The sequence below is a fragment of the Lissotriton helveticus genome, chromosome 7 (assembly GCF_964261635.1).
Source record: "Lissotriton helveticus chromosome 7, aLisHel1.1, whole genome shotgun sequence".
Classification (NCBI taxonomy): Eukaryota; Metazoa; Chordata; class Amphibia; order Caudata; family Salamandridae; genus Lissotriton; species Lissotriton helveticus.
This window is the reverse complement of record NC_136068.1, coordinates 1,176,488,156-1,176,507,646: the sequence shown is the minus strand read 5'-3', so window position 1 is coordinate 1,176,507,646 and position 19,491 is coordinate 1,176,488,156.

The window sequence follows — 19,491 nt, the reverse complement described above, 5'->3', positions numbered from 1 at the left end:
CACGTCAAAAGCGCTTCTTTTATGGAATGCCATTAGAATTAATGGGGTGACCCTGTGTCCCTCAGAACCTGGGTAAATTATACAGCAAGAAAAATGGTTCTGTCGGGTATAACAACTAATTTGAGCAGGGTAATGAATACACTTCAAACATGTGTACGCCATTTTGAAGTAGGATGCACTAATTTTATGTTATCTCTGAATGCCCATGCCTCTTTTAATTGGTCATGTACAGTAGCTTTAGGCAAGAAAGTCCATGTTAACAAAGGACCTTGTGTTTGAATCGTTTTTTTAAAAACTAGCCCAACAGGCAAGCATGTCAACTATTCCAATCCTTAAACTTATTTCCGGGTTTTACCTCCCTCCCAAAACATGCACACACAAGGCAGCTGCCTTTTTTCAGCACGCTGCGTATGAAATTCCAACTCAGCGTCCTCGCGCTTACATTAGGCACAATCCCTGACGGCAGCTCCATTCCCGAAACGACTGTTACTGAGGACGGTTCTCGCTTTTTTGAAAGTAAGTAATCCGTGGCGCCTGGCCCCAGCGAGAGTTCGCTGCCCCTTGTGTAATGTTTAATGATCCTGGGTGTTTGTTGCTCCCTCCAGTTTGTCGTAATCACAGCTTGGTGTGAGCTGTTATACATCCTTTTGTTTAACTCGCCCATCTGTGCACTTTCTGATGAAGCGTTCACGCCTCAGTTTGTGATGCTGCCCGGCACTGGGAGAGTTTTTTAAATACTCCAGTTTTGGACCCTAGGCACATTGTATTCTGTTAGCAATCGTCTTCTGCTCCGCTCGCTGGCCGCTGGTTAGGGGGTAATGTAGAATGCACACACAAGTCTAGTATGCACCCTGTCTCTGAGAAAGCTTTCAATTTAATATAACCCCTTTTGCTCTACACACCTAGATACTGTATTCCGGGCACATTGCATATTTGTCCAAGTAATCGTTCTCTGTTCACCACGCTGGCAGTTGTTTAGTGAGTAATGTAGAATGCACGTACAAGTCTATCACGCACCCGGTCTTTGCGAGAGCTTTCAATTTAATGTAACCCCTTTGCTCCCCATACTAAGATACTGTAATCCGGGCACATTGAAATTTTTACTTAATAATCGTCCTCTGTTCCGCATGGTGGCCGGTGTTTAGTCATCAACTATGCTCGCTCAGTACGCATGGTATACACTGCCATAGACCTTCCAGTTTCTACCTCGGACTGGTAGGCCACGTCCAATGCATGGTACCCTTCAGCCACCATATAACCACGCATTACTTAGCCCCCAGTGTGCACCCATTATAGATACCACTGCTCTTGGGTTATGATTACCATAATAGTATGACATGCTTGGCGACTGTATTCATATTGAGCCTCTTTTTAACCCTGAACAGATCCAGGATCGCCTTGGCGGCCACCCACAAACTTCAACCGGCTGGTGAAGTTTAGAAGCTTTTAGGTACGTTTCCGCCCATGATGTAATACTTAATTAAGCACATCGCTTCTGACCTGTATGTAATTCTAATCCCTTTGTTGTTCCTAGACGTCGACCTACCGGTGTGCGTCACAGGTGTCGGCTGACACCTCTCTGCATTATTGCCACAATAGGAGACCAATTCACAAGGATCCTCCTCCCCTGGTAAGCTCACTCATACCCGTAGGACATGTTTACCAGACTTATTTTTAACATACCTTTTTAACACACCACTAAGACCAATGTTTGGCTCTCACGCTACGGGCTGTCCCCCCTCTTCTTTGTTTACCCCTTGTACTGATGAAGACCGGCCCCGGATGCACATAATTATCTGCACCATCCCTCAGGATCGAAACGTCGACGTTAATTTCTCCACCAGTCCATACAATCCACTAAATTGAACTGGAAATCAAATTGGTTTTTGGCATAATATGCTTGTAAATTGGACCTGACCATCAAAAAATCCCTTCCCATTTGGTTGTATTCACATGTCTACGTTATCACTTTATGTACAGCACTACAGTCACTAATCACTGAAAGTCACTCAAGACTCACTTGAACATTGTACAATCTTCGTTTTTGTAGCTGGTCACCTGGCAGCCATTCAATATATTGTAAAGTAAAGATTCTACTCACTGCCGATTTAGAGCTGTGTTTATTATTATTTTTGTTAAAAAAATTGGTGTGTTGCTCACAAATGTTTGAAGTATATTCATTACCCTGCTCAAATTAGTTGTTATACCCGACAGAACCCTTTTTCTTGCTGTATCTTTTATGGAATATACAACAAATTTTGGAAACTTTCTCAACAGGAAGCTGCTGAGAGATTGTGCGAGATTAATAGGGTTAATTTAGAAAAGACTTTGGCGGTGGTTGACAATGCCATGACCACATTATGATTCAGAATTTATTCACTGGGCAACATAGTGTCTTCTGCAATTGACATTATACAGCAAGACATGTCTATTTTATAGCATGGACAGTCACAACTGTAGTCCATTGTAATACTTAGCTGGACATTGCTAACACTACATTCTGGCCACGTGCCGTGGCTTTATATCAATAGTACAAACCTGTTTTCTGCTTACGATCTAACAGAAAGACAGAAAGTAATGGCATGCAGAGATGTGAAGTATACCATGTTGCACATTGAACGGTTAGACCAATTACCTTTCACCGTGACAGAGACACCATCCACAGACTGGATAATCCATGATTACATCACCCTATTGGTTGCGACTTTCTAATTCCAATATGACCTCCAATACCAGCAGGTAGCCAGATGCGAAGCAAACTGGGAAGGTTACATGCATGAGTACTGAAAGTTACCATTGAGGTTCAGATGCAGGAATGGGGACGTAAAAGTTTTCCTTAGTGGTTCCGACTGTGAGGATGCTCGAAGCAGGTCCCTAGTTTGCAAGAACATTTATCTTCATGGGGCATGCAATGCTTCAGTTGCAAACTTGTCCTATTATCCGAAGGGTTCTCCAGCTGTCGTGATTCATCCAGTTTTCAAGCTGCTCTCGAATGGGAGCTATTTGATGCTAAATGATCAAGTCTGCTGTGGAATGGAACCAGGCATCGCTTATCTGGTAATGGTTAATTCCATAGTCACTTGTTGCACACAAGTATTGTTTCCACCTACCTGCACAGTTAGGGAGGCAATACTACGGCCTTCAATTAATGTTTCTAACATACAATTTGATTCTCTGAGCAAATGGAAAGCTATGCTTTTTCAAAAAGATGTGGCCTTAACTTCACCCAGAGAGACTTTTGATCTCCAGGTTGCAATGTCCTCGTCTGATATACAGACACTACTCCACACTAACTTCTCACTGCATTGTGGGGAGCTGGTCCACTTTATCTTTAATATGTCCGATGCGAAAGGAATAATGCACTTTTTTAAATGTATCGGCTCTGGAATGGTTGACACCTTTCAGACGATTTTTGTAGTTATACCACCTTTCATACACTCCGTGTTGGGAAGTATTTTTGGAAGGCTCGTGTTTGTCCTGCTACTTGTGGCAGGAATCCTGATTTTATTTTTTCTGGTCTGCAATAGACGTCCAAGTACAACCTGGAATGGGGACAGCACTGCTTGTGCTGCAATGCCCTGAGCGCATGGCACACTGCTTCGGCACACCTCGGCTTCGAGAACTAAATGAGGAATGGTTCTTGTCCTTCAGGCTTGTTTGGCTCCACTACATAAAACCTGCATTCCACTGCCTGCTTTTCACCCATGAATGCATTTTGGATCCATGACTAGGATCACAATCGGTTGCGCCACTGTACAGTGAAGTACTGATGGACCCCTTAAACGTCCATGGGTATTGTTGTTCCGAGCGTATTCCATTGCTGATAAATGAATTCTGCAAGCCACTTTGGAAAGCACTGGCTCCTACTGAAAGGAACACCAGCTCAACGATAAGCTTTCAAGATGCAGTGTCTCCCTCAGCGGCTGCTGTGGAAACTGGTTGGAATCACCTTTGCTCCATTAACCTGCTTCAAGGTGTACCTCTGGGACCGTGGTCTGTGGTTGTGGGCAACAGCAATGTTGCGTCTACCACTTAAAACACATAAACAACTGGCTTGGCCTGTTTTTTTTTAAAACAAAAATGAAATCGAAAAAGCTTTTTACTTTTTCTAGGCACCATGGCTTTCTGAGTGCTTAAAATTCCAAATAATTTAATGACTTAGAGGCTTTTTATATTTTAAAGAGAAGCTTGCTTTTAGACAATTTTAAGAGTAGTTTTTAAATCCTTTTAGATATGTTTTCATTATAGCCTGTTGGCTTTTTAGATAGGTTTTAAATATCAAACCTTAGTATGACGAGTGGGTGTTATGTTCCCGGGTTAGGATAATGTAGCAAAGCTGCTCATTTCTTACATTGTCCTCTTTTTCACAATAACATTTCTGCCGTGAACTTTTGCACATTGCTACATTCGTGACAATGTTGATTAGTTTCTCTGAGACTACTTTGTTTACACATCTAGATTGGCATAACATTATCACAATGCCTCAAATATCATGTACACTATGTACAAATGTCATTCTATCTTCATCCACGGGGCGACATAGATATCTACATATTTATAAAATCGCTAATCTACGAACATACATCTCAAGGCTGCTTTCTATTATAAATAATGAGCATCCAGATAGATTAGCAGAGGTGGCACTTCAGCTGCCACTGAGGGTCCATGTATGCTGATACTTCAACACGCAGCAGTCTGATATCTCTGAAAGAGGTGTCCACTTTGTGACCAAGACGGGGTCCTTTATTCTCTCCCACCAGATAATGCTTTTGGATCATACCTTGGGGAGATTCTTGACTCTACACCTGCACACAGCATAGGTACACTTTTAGTAGGGTTTACATAGTAGGAGTATGTCTGATTACTGCTTTGTTTATATGCCTGCACATATATATATATATATATATATATATATATATATATATATATATATATATATATATATATATATATATATATATATATACACTGTTTTAGCACCATGGTAGAACTGTACCTACTATTTACTCTTTTGGTGCTTCTAATCACTTTCATCTGCTTCTGTCTACTGATTATCACAGCACATGTATTCTAGAGTAGAATAACCTTGGTTCAATAAATATATTGAAAACTTCCTGCTGTGTATTCTCTATATTCCTCTGAGCACACGTAAGCATGAACAACTTTGCGAAATGCTCTGATCTGTTTCCGCGATCACTGAGGGGGCAGGGTTGTCCTGTTCAGTGGTTGCCAGAAATCCAGGTAAGGTTAGGGGTGGCTAATGGTCTCTAGGCCAACATATCCAGCGGGGTCCCCAGACTCAGTCTAGACACTGCGCCAAAAGTTGATGTTGTCCTACAAACATGCAGGCCCTACGGATTAGTGGGAACCACACGACAAAAGTGTGCACAGTAGTAATGACCACTGTGTAACTGATGGGTGATTTTGACACAGGAGCTATTCCACAGAATGAACCATTATTGCTCATTAGAACATTGGAATGTTGGGAGCTCCATTGCAGACAATGGAGTGCTCCCTGCTTCTACGGGCCAGTAAAGGCCCGCAGAGCAACATTCCAATGTTCTACAAAGGCTTCTCGAAGTTCGAGGGGATGTATATCCCCTCGAGCTTCGAGAACCCTTTGTTTAATTTGTTAGACCATTCTGCCCTCTAGTGGCAGAATGTTCTAATAGCCTTATAGCCCTTCGTAGCAGGGCTATACCGGCTATTAAAGTCCCGCTGTTTCGTTAAAGTCCCTCGCCTTCGGCTCGGGCCTTTAACGATTCAGCGGGCCTTTAATAGCCGGTATAGCCCGCTACGGCGGGCTATAAGGCTATATTATACTACTCTTTGAATGGAACAGAATGCGCTGTATTCCACCTCTCCCAGGGTTCCCACAAATTAATGTTCCATCCAATTGTCTTCAAAGGTGTTTGTGTATAAAAACAGGTAATCCATTACTCCAAACATGAATGCATTCCAATATTTAACGTTTCTAGGACACCCAGCACTGCATAAGGCAAAGCAAAAAATTCTGAAGCCTAAATTGAAAAGACAGTGATATCTATACCGTGGGATAGCCTATTCATGATCAAATAGTTGTGTTTGTCTCACTACACTTGGGTATTCCAGAACGAGATGCCCAGATGTGGAGCGTGCCACCTCTGTGCTGGGTCGCTTCCCTCTGTACTTGTGAACTTGTGCAGTGCCAGGGGCTTGTTATGTGCTGAAAAACATTCCCAGTAATTACCTGTCTATTGAGACAGCTCTTTGGAGGGTGGCCCACTCCACCTTCACGCCCAAGCATCGTGGAAATATCAAACATCTGGGGCAGCGTTTCCACCCTGCCCTAGTGCTGAATTATTAAACAGAATGTAAGCAAATCGAATTATTTCAGTTTATTAACAAAACCCCAGCATGGAGGCAACATCCCGCACAGTATCATTTCCAGGACAGTTTGGAAGTGATCAGTTCATTCAGCTGGCTTTGCTCAATGGAAATGTTCTGCTAATCAAGGAGGGCCTCCGGCTGCAAACACAGACGGAATGATTTACTCTTCATGACCTGATCCATCTATTCACACGAAAGGTCGCTGGACACCCTAATGAGGCTTCCTTAAGTGTGCTCTGCGAATATCTGAAGAATTAGCCTTTGGATAACTTCTTTTCATCTCATGGTAGACAATACTGTGACATGGACATGGAGGAGTCACCGTCTCAGGGTACATATCATGGCAAACAATTCAGCATTCTTAGAGGTACTGTGAGGGAAGAAATAAGCATAAAAAGAGTATGAAATATTGCTTCAGCTTTGGACGTCAGGGGGCCCACCTATTGAGAGAAATATATCCCTGCTCTACAATTCAGAAAGTGCCCTCAGTCATACATAAGCACCGCTCATACATAGACACTGCATATTCCAGAGGAGAAGTCACTGTGCATGTTCACTTCACTTCAATACAATTGGAAGCCCTTTTCCAAGAGATGGCATGATGTCATGTAGTCGAACAGCTGACAATTGTGTAAGTAGGGGCTTGAATTTTCCACTGGACTAACACGTGCAATCATTGACAAATCACTTTATCTGTCCCTCGGCTTCTTTAAAAAGTGGGAGTGGTGGAGATTTACCCCAGTATTAGGCACAATGCGGAAACTAGGCATTAACTCAAAAAACGTGATTAGAGTTTAACTCCACTCAACATGTGGCAAATTACATACTCACATTTTTATTTAGGTATACCAAAGAGGAGGTACATACCTAATAACACATTTAGGGATATCATCCTCCGTTGTCAATTTCAATTTATCCTATTTTGACAAACACAATGTCCTTTATTCTGCCTTCCAATAATGTAGAATGCCAGAGTCGTTTCACTTTGAAACACAACGCACATCTAGAATATCTATGACTGAATATTTTTTGTTGTGACATATGATGTTCCACGCAAGTCTGTCAAAATACCTTTATTCAGTTTAAAATGATAAAAACATAAAAGTCATAAAATGCATATTAACAATTCATTACAGCCGTCAATTTCTTAAAAACATGATACGATTCCGTACAAAATATTAGAGAGAAACAATGTGTTCTTAATCAAGAGGCACAGAATTCCTCAATCTTACAGCACAATAAAAAAACAAAACAAACAACATGCCAACAAGTTTAAATGTTCTGTAATCGTTGCAAATACATCAATGTTAATCTAGCCCGGGTACTAATTTTTATCAATTAAAATAGGTTTTAAAAATGCATATACAAAAATCGATAAAAAGAACAAATCAGGACAAAGTTCATAGCATCCTGTTTAGTACTAGAATCACACTAGAACTAAGTGCAATCATCACCACTGGTCCAGCCATTAGAGACGGACAACAGGTGATGAAACAAGTTCGACCTAAACTGTGTAATTAGAAACCGATACCTATTGGACATTGGAAAGAAGGTGAGGTTCTACTGATAGAGGGGTTTTTAACATGATAAATGATCTGAGTGATGTTTTAGGGAGGGCAGACAGCTCCATCTCTTCCCGATTGTGTGATATAAAACCATGCCCAAACCAGACAAAGTTCATCTTGACTATATGCTCAGGATTGGAAAATAAGACAGTATTACCAAACCTTGATACATTGTTTGTTCAAGTGTGAAAAGCGTGGTCAAGGTGCAGACAACCATCAAGACTCAATCAGTTAAGCTGCAACTCAGGTTTTAACCACACAGACAGCCAAAGCAGCACTGGTCTAAGTTGAACAAGGTCGTTGACAAATCCGAATCCTTCCTCCTCGTGGACAATAAAGGTGGCAGTGCTATTTGGAAGACAGAATAAACATCTAAAAAACATATACTTCGCGACGTGAAGCTGACACATATGTATGCCCTACTCTTCCTGAAAAATCAAAAACTGCTGGAATGCTCTTCACGATGGCATTTCTCCTGGTTCTAACCCGAGGAGTCTAACTGACAAGCGAGTCAGGTATGCGAACGTATTCACCTTACTGATAATACTGCCCGTGGTAGGAATGGGTTCTACTTTTGGTGGATTTGGGCCCAATAATCACAGTATGAGATCGAACAGCAGTATTGCTTAAATCTAAGCTATCCATGGAATTGTCAGACAAATGCAACAGATGTTGTAAGAGTTGGGCGGTTCTAGCTACCAAGAAACTGTAATGTTGAAGTATTATTCAGCATATAATAAGGCTGGCATAGGCACTCTGTCCATCATTGGCAAATCACGTCCCCAGTCACAAATAACCTCCTTCAATGTGTTTACATACAGTGTAAACAAAAAGGGAGAAAGTACACAGCCCTGGCTAACTCCTTGATTCAATGAAAAATACTCTGTACATTCACCCTGATCACTTTACTAACTACAGCAGACAACTTTTGCAGTAAATCCTGTAAAAAAAAAAACATATGCCCCTGTCAACCCCCATCACTAACATGGTGGTCCAAAGATTGTCCCTGTTTTATCGAATGAAAGTAGGACTCAGGTCCATAAATACTAATGTCTTGATTACGAGTCTGGCGGCCCACAGACTCGTGGCTATTGCAATTATGACAGTTGGATTGCCATTACCCTGCCTCATCCTCCAGGGAACCGCTGTTTCCCTGGCGGTGGTGCGGCAGTGTAGAGGCAGCAATAAGCTTGGCTGGAATGCCACGGTCCAGCAAAGCATATTACAAGTTTCCTCTCCACCACGGAATTCATAGCAGTTCCTCCTTCATGAAAACCGTGGCAAAGAGGAAACAAGGGGGGGCCCTACACAGCCCCTTTGTGCCTCATGGCCATGGGGCGGGTGGGTACAAAATGTGGCCCCCCCTGTGTGCAAGCACCCCAGTTTCTGCATGGCATGTACTTCATAGTCCATGCCATGCAGGAACTAATTTTGGCATTCCTATTGCGGTGCCCATTTTCAGAGGCAACAGAGTGGGACTGTAAAACAAAAAGCCTGCCAAACACGAGAAACACTTGTATTCTGGTGGGCAGCCAGACCACGGTTTTGATGGTGCAACAGCAGGGCAGACCCGGGACCACACCGCCAAACTCGTAATCAGGCCCTGAATGTAATGCTCCCAATCGGGTCACAGTATCCTTATCGATCAAGAAGTACAGGTTTAGGCATTGATCCACTGTCCCTCTACCTGGGCGAAAACTGTACTGGATATCAGAAAGAATTTGATGATCGTAGACTCAGTTTGTCAGCCTAGTAAGGACTATTGTCCCCAACACCTGGAAAGTTGAATCAATCAACAAGATGGGGCGATAACAGCGAGGTTCATCTCCACACCTTTCTTAAAGACAGGTATAATTACGGACTTAGATCAAGATGTTTTAAAACTGTTATAAAATATAAGGTTAGCAAAGGAGCCCAGAGATTAATATTGAATTTAATAGGTTCAAAAGGACACCATCAGGGCCTAGGGCTTTATTACTAGGCAACCCAACAATAGCATTCCTAACCTCTACCAAGTCAAAAGTTAACACAACCTTTATGTAGGAGACAAAAGGAGGGAAGATGCAGCTCCCATTGAATTGGTGCTGAGGACATCATAGATGGCAGCAGAATGCCTAACCTACATAGCTGGAAGGATATGCTGCGATAACAAGGAACTCGGGACAGAGTTGAAAAGAGCATGATTTACAATTTTCCAAAACCTGGTTCCATTCTTTGCACCTATTAGCTCCTGCCAAGCCTCCTGCTTCAGGTCCTTTTTCCTGACGCGAGGGCAGATTTATAAGTCATAAGTCATAAGTCAAATGCTTTTGTATAGCGCACAATTCACCAAAAAGGTCTCAGGGCGCTTGGCAGAGAAAAACAGCATCCTTGACGAAGTAACGGGACTGAGGTGGAGAAGTTAATTAGGGAAGAGCCAGGTTTTTAGGTTTTTACGAAATGCCTGGTGGTTGGAAAGGGACAAAAGATGATGAGGCAGTTTGTTCCAGAGTAGAGGGGCTATGTAGGAAAAGGACCGTCATCCATTTCGCGATGTCTAAACCAGGACTAGAAGAGATTTTGAACTGGATCTTAGAGCTCTGTACGGGCGATACCAGACCAGTTTTTTCGGTAGGTATGTGGGCCCAGTGCTATGAAGGAGTTTATGAGTCAGACTTAAGATTTTAAATTGGCTTCTCTGGCGGATAGGCAGCCAGTGCAGTTTTTTGAGGCTGGGTATAGTGACAGGCCTAGGGGGCAGTCCCAGCACCAGTCTTGCGGCGGTGTTCTGAAGAGTTTGTAATTTTGTAAGCAAACACTCGTTGATGGTGATGAACATAGCATTTCCGTAGTCTAAGCGGCTTATAATTGAACCTTGAACCAGAGGTTTTCTGGTCTCAAGAGGTAGCCATTAAAAAATTGTACGCAGTTTATGCAAAATTCCGTAGCATATACCTGATACTTGATTGTAGTGTGCTTTCATGGAGAGAGCACAGTCAATCATGATTCCCAGGTCGCGTACCACCTCTTTCGGTTCGGGGCAAGGTCCTAGTTCTTGCGGCCACCAATCCTGTGACCAGACTGTCTTGGCCTTGCCAAACAGTATGATTTCTGTTTTTCTGTAATTAAGTTGGAGTTTGTTTTCACACATCCATTCGCTGATATTGATCATGCACTGTTTGAATCTAGTACTGGTTTCAAGGAAATCAGAGCTGCAGGTGATGAGCACCTGGGTATCGTCGGCGTAAGACACTGTTGTAAAGCCATGTGATTTTATAATGTCCGCCAGTGGGGTGAGATATAGGTTAAATAGCATGGGACTGAGAATAGACCCCTGTGGAACCCCCACAGTGAGAGGAGTATTACTGGATACAAGGGTATTAACCTTGATGTAGGTATGGCGGTCCGCGAGATAGTTCTCAAACCAGGCTAGGGCCTTGCCTTCGACACCAATCTCCCACAGTCGATGTTTGAGAAAGCTGTGGGATATGGTGTCGTAGGCCGCCGATAGGTCCAATAGGATCAGAACTGCGGACTCGCCTTTATCTAGGTTAAGTCGAATATTGTCCACTATCTCAATTACTGCTGTTTCGGTACCATGGGCAGCGCGGAAACCCGACTGAGAGGGGTCCAGAAGCGCATGGGTTTCAATGTAGGTGGAAACGCGTTTATTAACTAGATGTTCCAGTACCTTCCCAAAGTAGGGCAGTAGAGAGATAGGTCTGTAGTTGGACGGAATGGTGGGGTCGCTAGTGGGCTTTTTGAGAATCGGTTTGACCTGAGCCTGCTTCCAGCTACTGGGTATGGATGCTTGCTCAAAGGAGGTATTAAAGATGTTAGTGAGAGAGCCGGCCAGTAGCGGGAGTATCTCATTGCACTTCCGTGGGGACAGCAGATCAGTGGGAGAACCCGATTTAATTTTCCTGAGAGCTTCTAGCACTTCAACTGTCGTAGTGGGCTCAAATTCAGTAAGAAGTGGTGTTCCTATGGTTTCCGGAATGGCCAAATTGAGAGGGGGTCCGCACTATGTTGGGATGCATCAGGGCAGGTAGCTGGAAAAGTGGAATAGATCAACTTAATTTTATTGGCAAAATAAAACGACAGCGAATTGACCCACTCCAAGGTGGGGTTAAATACTGATTGTTCCACCTGAGGGGTAGTACATTCTTTCAGTATTTTGTACAGCTCTTTACTGGAGTGAGCCGCTTTATTCTATGGGTGAGATAGAGCAGTTTTGCTGCTTTTATATTTTTTAAATAATTAGAATGTGTCAATTTGTAGTTCTTACGGTTTTCCAGCGTTCTGGTTTTTCTCCACAACCGTTCCGCTGACCTGCTGACCATTTTCTCTCTTTTTAGATCCTCAGTAAACCAAGGGGACACGATGGTTTTTACGTTAACATTAGTTTCTGGAATGATTTTGTCAAGTGTGTTCTTAATGGATACTTCCAACTGGGTTACCATTAGTTCAATATTATTAGATGTGTCATTAGGAGGTTTAAAGTGAGTCATAAAGGCCTCCGGAGTCAATTTGCGCCAGGGTCGTATTAATGCTGTCTTTTTTTGGATTGTAGGCCTTGACCCGATAGGTTTAGGGAAGCTGAATTTTACAAGAAAATGATCAGTCCAAATCATGGGCATGGGTGGTTCGCAAATTAGATTAGGCAAGTTGGTGAAAATTAGGTCTAGTGTGTGTCCTGCCTGGTGAGTGGGACCTAGTACCCTTTGCGTTAGGCCCAGAGTTTCCAAGGTGGTAATCAAGTGGCAGGAGTCAAGGTCGTGAGTTAGTTCCGCGTGGTGATTAAAATCTCCTAGCAAGATGAAATTATCTGTAGCTAACACATGCGAAGCTATCGTTTCTAGAAGATAGTTGGCAAATTTAGATTTTTCTCCAGGGGGTCTATATACCAGGGCGGCCCTTCCAAAGGAAGTCTTATTGAGCTTCATATTAATTACCAAGATTTCAAGCATTGGGTTTGAGAAGGACTCTAGCAAGGTAATATCAATGGGGGCCTTGGCAGTCTCTGCAATGCCACCTCCTCGCTTTCCTTCTCTGTCCTGCCTGATAAGATGATATTCCTGGGGAAATGTGATAGTGATGTCTGGTGATGCCTGGCTATGGAGCCATGTTTCTGTGAAGAAACAGATGTCAGGTTTGTCATTCTCCAGAAGATTTATAGTGAACAAGGCAAGAGACTACCTTGGAACCAGTCCCAGGAATCTCTTTAGGAGTCTCCATGAGCTCCCGTGGGTTTCCGAGTGGTTGTGAAAAGACCTTTATAAATTTGCTAATACCATTAAAAGAATAAATATTGATCTCATCAGGGGAACCATCATCAAGTCAGATATCCAGTGTGTCACGACAAACCCGAACCATATTAGGATAAATAGTATCCATGTGAATTCTCTTCCACCTGCCCTGATCAATATCAGGGCAGGTGGAAGACAGATAGTGTGAAGGGTCCATGGTAAAAGTCCAATAAAACCAGGAGGTCAGGGAGTTATATTCGCTCTTGGAGTACCAGAGTACATTACAATTAAACAAGGATGAAGCTTTAACCAATGGCAACAAAATAAATGGATCACTGTGAAAGAGCCTCTCCCTCTATATGTGGGAATATCCTTAGTGAAACCACAAGCAGGTTCATTGCGAATCAAAGACAAGTTAAAAACATGAATAAGAGATCTCATGTGCTCACCAGATGAAGAATGACTGCGAATTTGCAGGTATCTGTCCATATACCGCACAGGGCAACTAGGACACAGATGTCACCCATTAGTAAACCCGATAAACACCCTGTAACATAATTGGAATGCCTATCAAGAAGGCTACGTAATAATTTAACATGATCCTTTGTGCGTATACACTGTTGGTGTTATAAAAATGAATAATCAGAAGCCCACACAAGTTAATGAATGACAGTCGTACGGAAAGCATGTTAGGTGGGCCAGAATCCATCTATTCCAGCTTTCAATTAAAGCTCAGGGCAAACAGGGTCACAAGAGCAGCCTTGGACCTTCCAGATGGGTAACTACTGGCTGGAAAAGAGAAACTACAGTACCCATCTCAGAATAGGCTTTTATTACCATCCCAAGTCTCTTGCAAACAGATTATTTTATACGCTTTCAAAAATGTCACCCAGCTAATGTCATAACTTTTTTCCTAGGCATATGTCAATACCTCTCATTCGGGGGTTAATCTGGGGTTTATTTAGGGTTTGACGCGAGGGTTAATTTAGGGTTTGGTGAAGCCGGATCTCCTCTGTAAACCAAGAAGCTTCCATTCATTATACCTGCATTTGCCCTATTATATTTAGAGTCGGGGGAACTGCTCATGCTTTTTGGTACCCATCCATCTTTCCTTACTGTCACGGGCGTGGGGCTGTTCGTACTGTTTCCTTAGAGAAGTAGGGGGCATATTATCAAGGGATTTATCTCCGTTTTTTTGGCTTTAAAAGCCAAGAAAGCGGAGGCAAAATTATCTCCCTATCAGCAACAGGGTGCTAACACGCAAATTCGCATGTTAGCACCCTTTTTCTCTACGCTTCCCCTCGCATCTCTAATGAGATGCAAAGGGGCATTCCAGAGAAAAATAATAGGAGAAATGTTGTTAAGCGACATTTCTCCTATTATCAAGGATTTCGCTAACCCTGTTAGTGATAAAAAAGCAGCGCTAACCGCGGTTAGCACTGCTTTTTTTACACCTGGTATTTTCCTGACTTAGCCATGATATCCTTTGGAAGGTGGATATCATGGCTAAGTTTGTGAGCCCCTATCATCAAGCTAACGCCAAACTTCGAGAGATTATCGTTGGTTTTCCAGCGATAACCTCTCATTTGGCAGTTAGCGCGAGGATTTTCATCACTTCTGAGATAAACCTTGCTAATAGAAAGTTATTTCTGCGATAATTTCCGGCGAAAAAATTCGTTGCTAAGCAACGTTAGCGATAATTATCGCTAATCGTTGGTAATATGCCCCTAGATCCCTTATTCTGCTCCTTCTTGTAGGTGTATCAGGACGATAAATTGTTTTTTTGTTTTCCTTTATCTGGTTTAAAAGGTAATAGTATGGAAGGGCTAGAGCCAAGAAAAGGGACATGAGGTATGCCCTAGATTGGTCACTGTAGCTCTGGTTTCCTGAAACTGCCACACACAATCAGATGGCACGCCGATACCTGTTCTGTCTATACAGGAGCAGGTGCATGCTCTAGTCTAGAGGAAGGAAATATTTCCATGGATATACATGAAGACCGACCATCATTATATATATATATATATATATATATATATATATATATATATATATATATATATATATATATATTCACTGAAAAAACCATAGGTTTGACACCAGTTATAGTTAGCTGGAAATTTTACTGACATAAAACCATTGAAATTCCCACGTTATAGTTAGTTGGACTCACTATAACTTGCGCACCTGCAATGCACTGCTGATGACATCACATATTACATCACTCATGACATGGTCAGTGACATCACTCATGACATCACTGATGACACCATCCAGTGAATGTGTGTCTTTCTGAAAAATAAATATGTTTACTGGAGAAGGAGTGCGGCAGGGGATACTTACCCCATCAGGACGCTTTGTGCTTACACGGCTGTCCCCGCATAGCCAGATTCCGTGTGACTTGTTCCAGCAGCCCGAGGGGACCTGAGGAGGCACTTTGGGACGCGGAGGTCTCATCAATGAGCCCCACCATACGAGACTGCAAAGGACATTGTAGCGGACATTGTTGGTTAGTCTGCACCTACACCACCGGCCCAGTTGCAAGACCATATTGCATTCTGGTAGTTGGATTTCCTATACACCCACGTGACCTCCAACCCAACAGGTGAGCCAAGGCTCTTTAGGGAGGAGTCCAATGTCGACTGCAGCACTCGCAAAGCAGCCTTGATGGAGTAATGCGGGACTTTGTGTTGGGGCACGAGCACTGAGGAAGGCTTTTGTTTAAGTCGAAATGCATTTGCTGCTGCCAACAGATACTTCCGTGAAATAAAGTGGCTTTCAACGGACTCCCCTCTGGCCTCCGCGGTTTCTTTCTACTGAGGGAAGTGGTTAGCTCATGTATTCGCGCCAAGCCAGGAGCGCACAATGGATGGCCCTGCTGACAAGAAGACACGAACCAGACTGGCATCGCGCTGCTTGCAGTGCAATTTGGGCTCGAGGGATCGAGAGGTTCGTTGTCCGCCAGAGTTACTGGAGAAGGAGTGCGGCAGGGGATACTTACCCCGTCAGGACGCTTTGTGCTTACACGGCTGTCCCCGCATAGCCAGATTCCGTGTGACTTGGTCCAGCAGCCCGAGGGGACCTGAGGAGGCACTTTGGGATGCGGAGGTCTCATCAATAAGCCCCACCATACGAGGCTGCAAAGGACATTGGAGCGGACATTGTTGGTTAGTCTGCACCTACACCACCGGCCCAGTTGCAAGACCATATTGCATTCTGGGAGCTGGAGTTCCTATACACCCACGTGACCTCCAACAGGTGAGCCAACGCTCTTTAGGGAGGAGTCCAATGTCGACTGCAGCTCTCGCAAAGCAGCCTTGATGGAGTAATGCGGGACTTTGTGTTGGGGCGTGAGCACTGAGGAAGGCTTTTGTTTAAGTCGAAATGCATTTGCTGACGCCAACAGATACTTCCGTGAAATAAAGTGGCTTTCAACGGACTCCCCTCAGGCCTCCGGGCTTTCTTTCTTCTGAGGGAAGTGGTTAGTTCATGTATTCGCGCCAAGCCAGGAGCGCGCAACGGATGGCCCTGCTGACAAGAAGACACGAACCAGACTGGCATTGCGCTGCTTGCAGTGCAATTTGGGCTCGAGGCATCGAGAGGTTCGTTGTCCACCAGAGTTACTGGAGAAGAAGTGCGGCAGGGGATACTTACCCCGTCAGGACGCTTTGTGCTTACACGGCTGTCTCCGCATAGCCAGATTCGGTGTTACTTGGTCCAGCAGCCCGAGGGGACCTGAGGAGGCACTTTGGGACGCGGAGGTCTCATCAATGAGCCCCACCATACGAGGCTGCAAAGGACATTGGAGCGGACATTGTTGGTTAGTCTGCACCTACACCACCAGCCCAGTTGCAAGACCATATTGCATTCTGGGAGTTGGAGTTCCTATACACCCACGTGACCTCCAACAGGTGAGCCAACGCTCTTTAGGGAGGAGTCCAATGTTGACTGCAGCACTCGCAAAGCAGCCTTGATGGAGTAATGCGGGACTTTGTGTTGGGGCGTGAGCACTGAGGAAGGCTTTTGTTTAAGTCGAAATGCATTTGCTGCTGCCAACAGATACTTCCGTGAAATAAAGTGGCTTTCAACGGACTCCCCTCTGGCCTCCGCGCTTTTTTTCTTCTGAGGGAAGTGGTTAGTTCATGTATTCGCGCCAAGCCAGGAGAGCGCAACGGATGGCCCTGCTGACAAGAAGACACGAACCAGACTGGCATTGCGCTGCTTGCAGTGCAATTTGGGCTCGAGGCATCGAGAGGTTCGTTGTCCACCCGAGTTACTGGAGAAGGAGTGCGGCAGGGGATACTTACCCCATCAGGACGCTTTGTGCTTACATGGCTGTCCCCGCATAGCCAGATTCGGTGTGACTTGGTCCAGCAGCCCGAGGGGACCTGAGGAGGCACTTTGGGACGCGGAGGTCTCATCAATGAGCCCCACCATACGAGGCTGCAAAGGACATTGGAGCGGACATTGTTGGTTAGTCTGCACCTACACCACCGGCCCAGTTGCAAGACCATATTGCATTCTGGGAGTTGGAGTTCCTATACGCCCACGTGACCTCCAACAGGTGAGCCAACGCTCTTTAGGGAGGAGTCCAAAGTCAACTGCAGCACTCGCAAAGCAGCCTTGATGGAGTGATGCGGGACTTTGTGTTGGGGCCTGAGCTCTGAGGAAGGCTTTTGTTTAAGTCGAAATGCATTTGCTGCTGCCAACAGATACTTGCGTGAAATAAAGTGGCTTTCAACGGACTCCCCTCTGGCCTCCGCGCTTTCTTTCTTCTGAGGGAAGTGGTTAGTTCATGTATTCGCGCCAAGTCAGGAGCACGCAACGGATGGCCCTGCTGACAAGAAGACACGAACTCAGATGCTCTGTCCATCACCACCCCCTTTTCTGAATCGTTTTGGCCACTATAGGAGTGGCAGGGTATGCTCAGACATGAGTACCTTGCTCACAGCACCATCAGGATTCAAGCAAGCCAGGCCGAAGACGGCTGTAATGCCAGAAACCGGTCCCCGGAAGCTTGTTTCCTTTCCAGTAAAGAATTGGCTTGGTAGTTTGGTCTGCCCTGTTCCCATGATGCACTGGGCCAGGGACAGACTAATTTGCATGTAGCCAGGTTCTGAACTGGGATGGTGCAGTGAGCTAAAAAACGGTGATGGATCAAGCCCTGATCTTTTGACTGGGTAGGAGTGTTCTGCTTAATTCAGATACTCTGTCCATCACCACCCCCTTTTCTGAATCGTTTTGGCCACTATAGGAGTGGAAGGGTATGCTCAGACATGAGTCCCTTGCTCACTGCACCATCAGGATTCAAGCAAGCCGGGCCGAAGACGGCTGTAATGCCAGAAACCGGTCCCCGGAAGCTTGTTTCCTTTCCAGTAAAGAATTGGCTTGGTAGTTTGGTCTGCCCTGTTCCCATGATGCACTGGGCCAGGGACAGACTAATTTGCATGTAGCCAGGTTCTGAACTGGGATGGTGCAGTGAGCTAAAAAACGGTGATGGATCAAGCCCTGATCTTTTGACTGGGTAGGAGTGTTCTGCTTAATTCAGATACTCTGTCCATCACCACCCTGTTTTCTGAATCGTTTTGGCCACTATAGGAGTGGAAGGGTATGCTCAGACATGAGTCCCTTGCTCACTGCACCATCAGGATTCAAGCAAGCCGGGCCGAAGACGGCTGTAATGCCAGAAACCGGTCCCCGGAAGCTTGTTTCCTTTCCAGTAAAGAATTGGCTTGGTAGTTTGGTCTGCCCTGTTCCCATGATACACTGGGCCAGGGACAGACTAATTTGCATGTAGCCAGGTTCTGAACTGGGATGGTGCAGTGAGCTAAAAAACGGTGATGGATCAATCCCTGATCTTTTGACTGGGAAGGAGTGTTCTGCTTAATTCAGATACTCTGTCCATCACCACCCCCTTTTCTGAATCGTTTTGGCCACTATAGGAGTGGAAGGGTATGCTCAGACATGAGTCCCTTGCTCACTGCACCATCAGGATTCAAGCAAGCCGGGCCGAAGACGGCTATAATGCCAGAAACCGGTCCCCAGAAGCTTGTTTCCTTTCCAGTAAAGAATTGGCTTGGTAGTTTGGTCTGCCCTGTTCCCATGATGTACTGGGCCAGGGACAGACTAATTTGCATGTAGCCAGATTCTGAACTGGGATGGTGCAGTGAGCTAAAAAACGGTGATGGATCAAGCCCTGATCTTTTGACTGGGTAGGAGTGTTCTGCTTAATTCAGATACTCTGTCCATCACCACCCCCTTTTCTGAATCGTTTTGGCCACTATAGGAGTGGAAGGGTATGCTCAGACATGAGTCCCTTGCTCACTGCA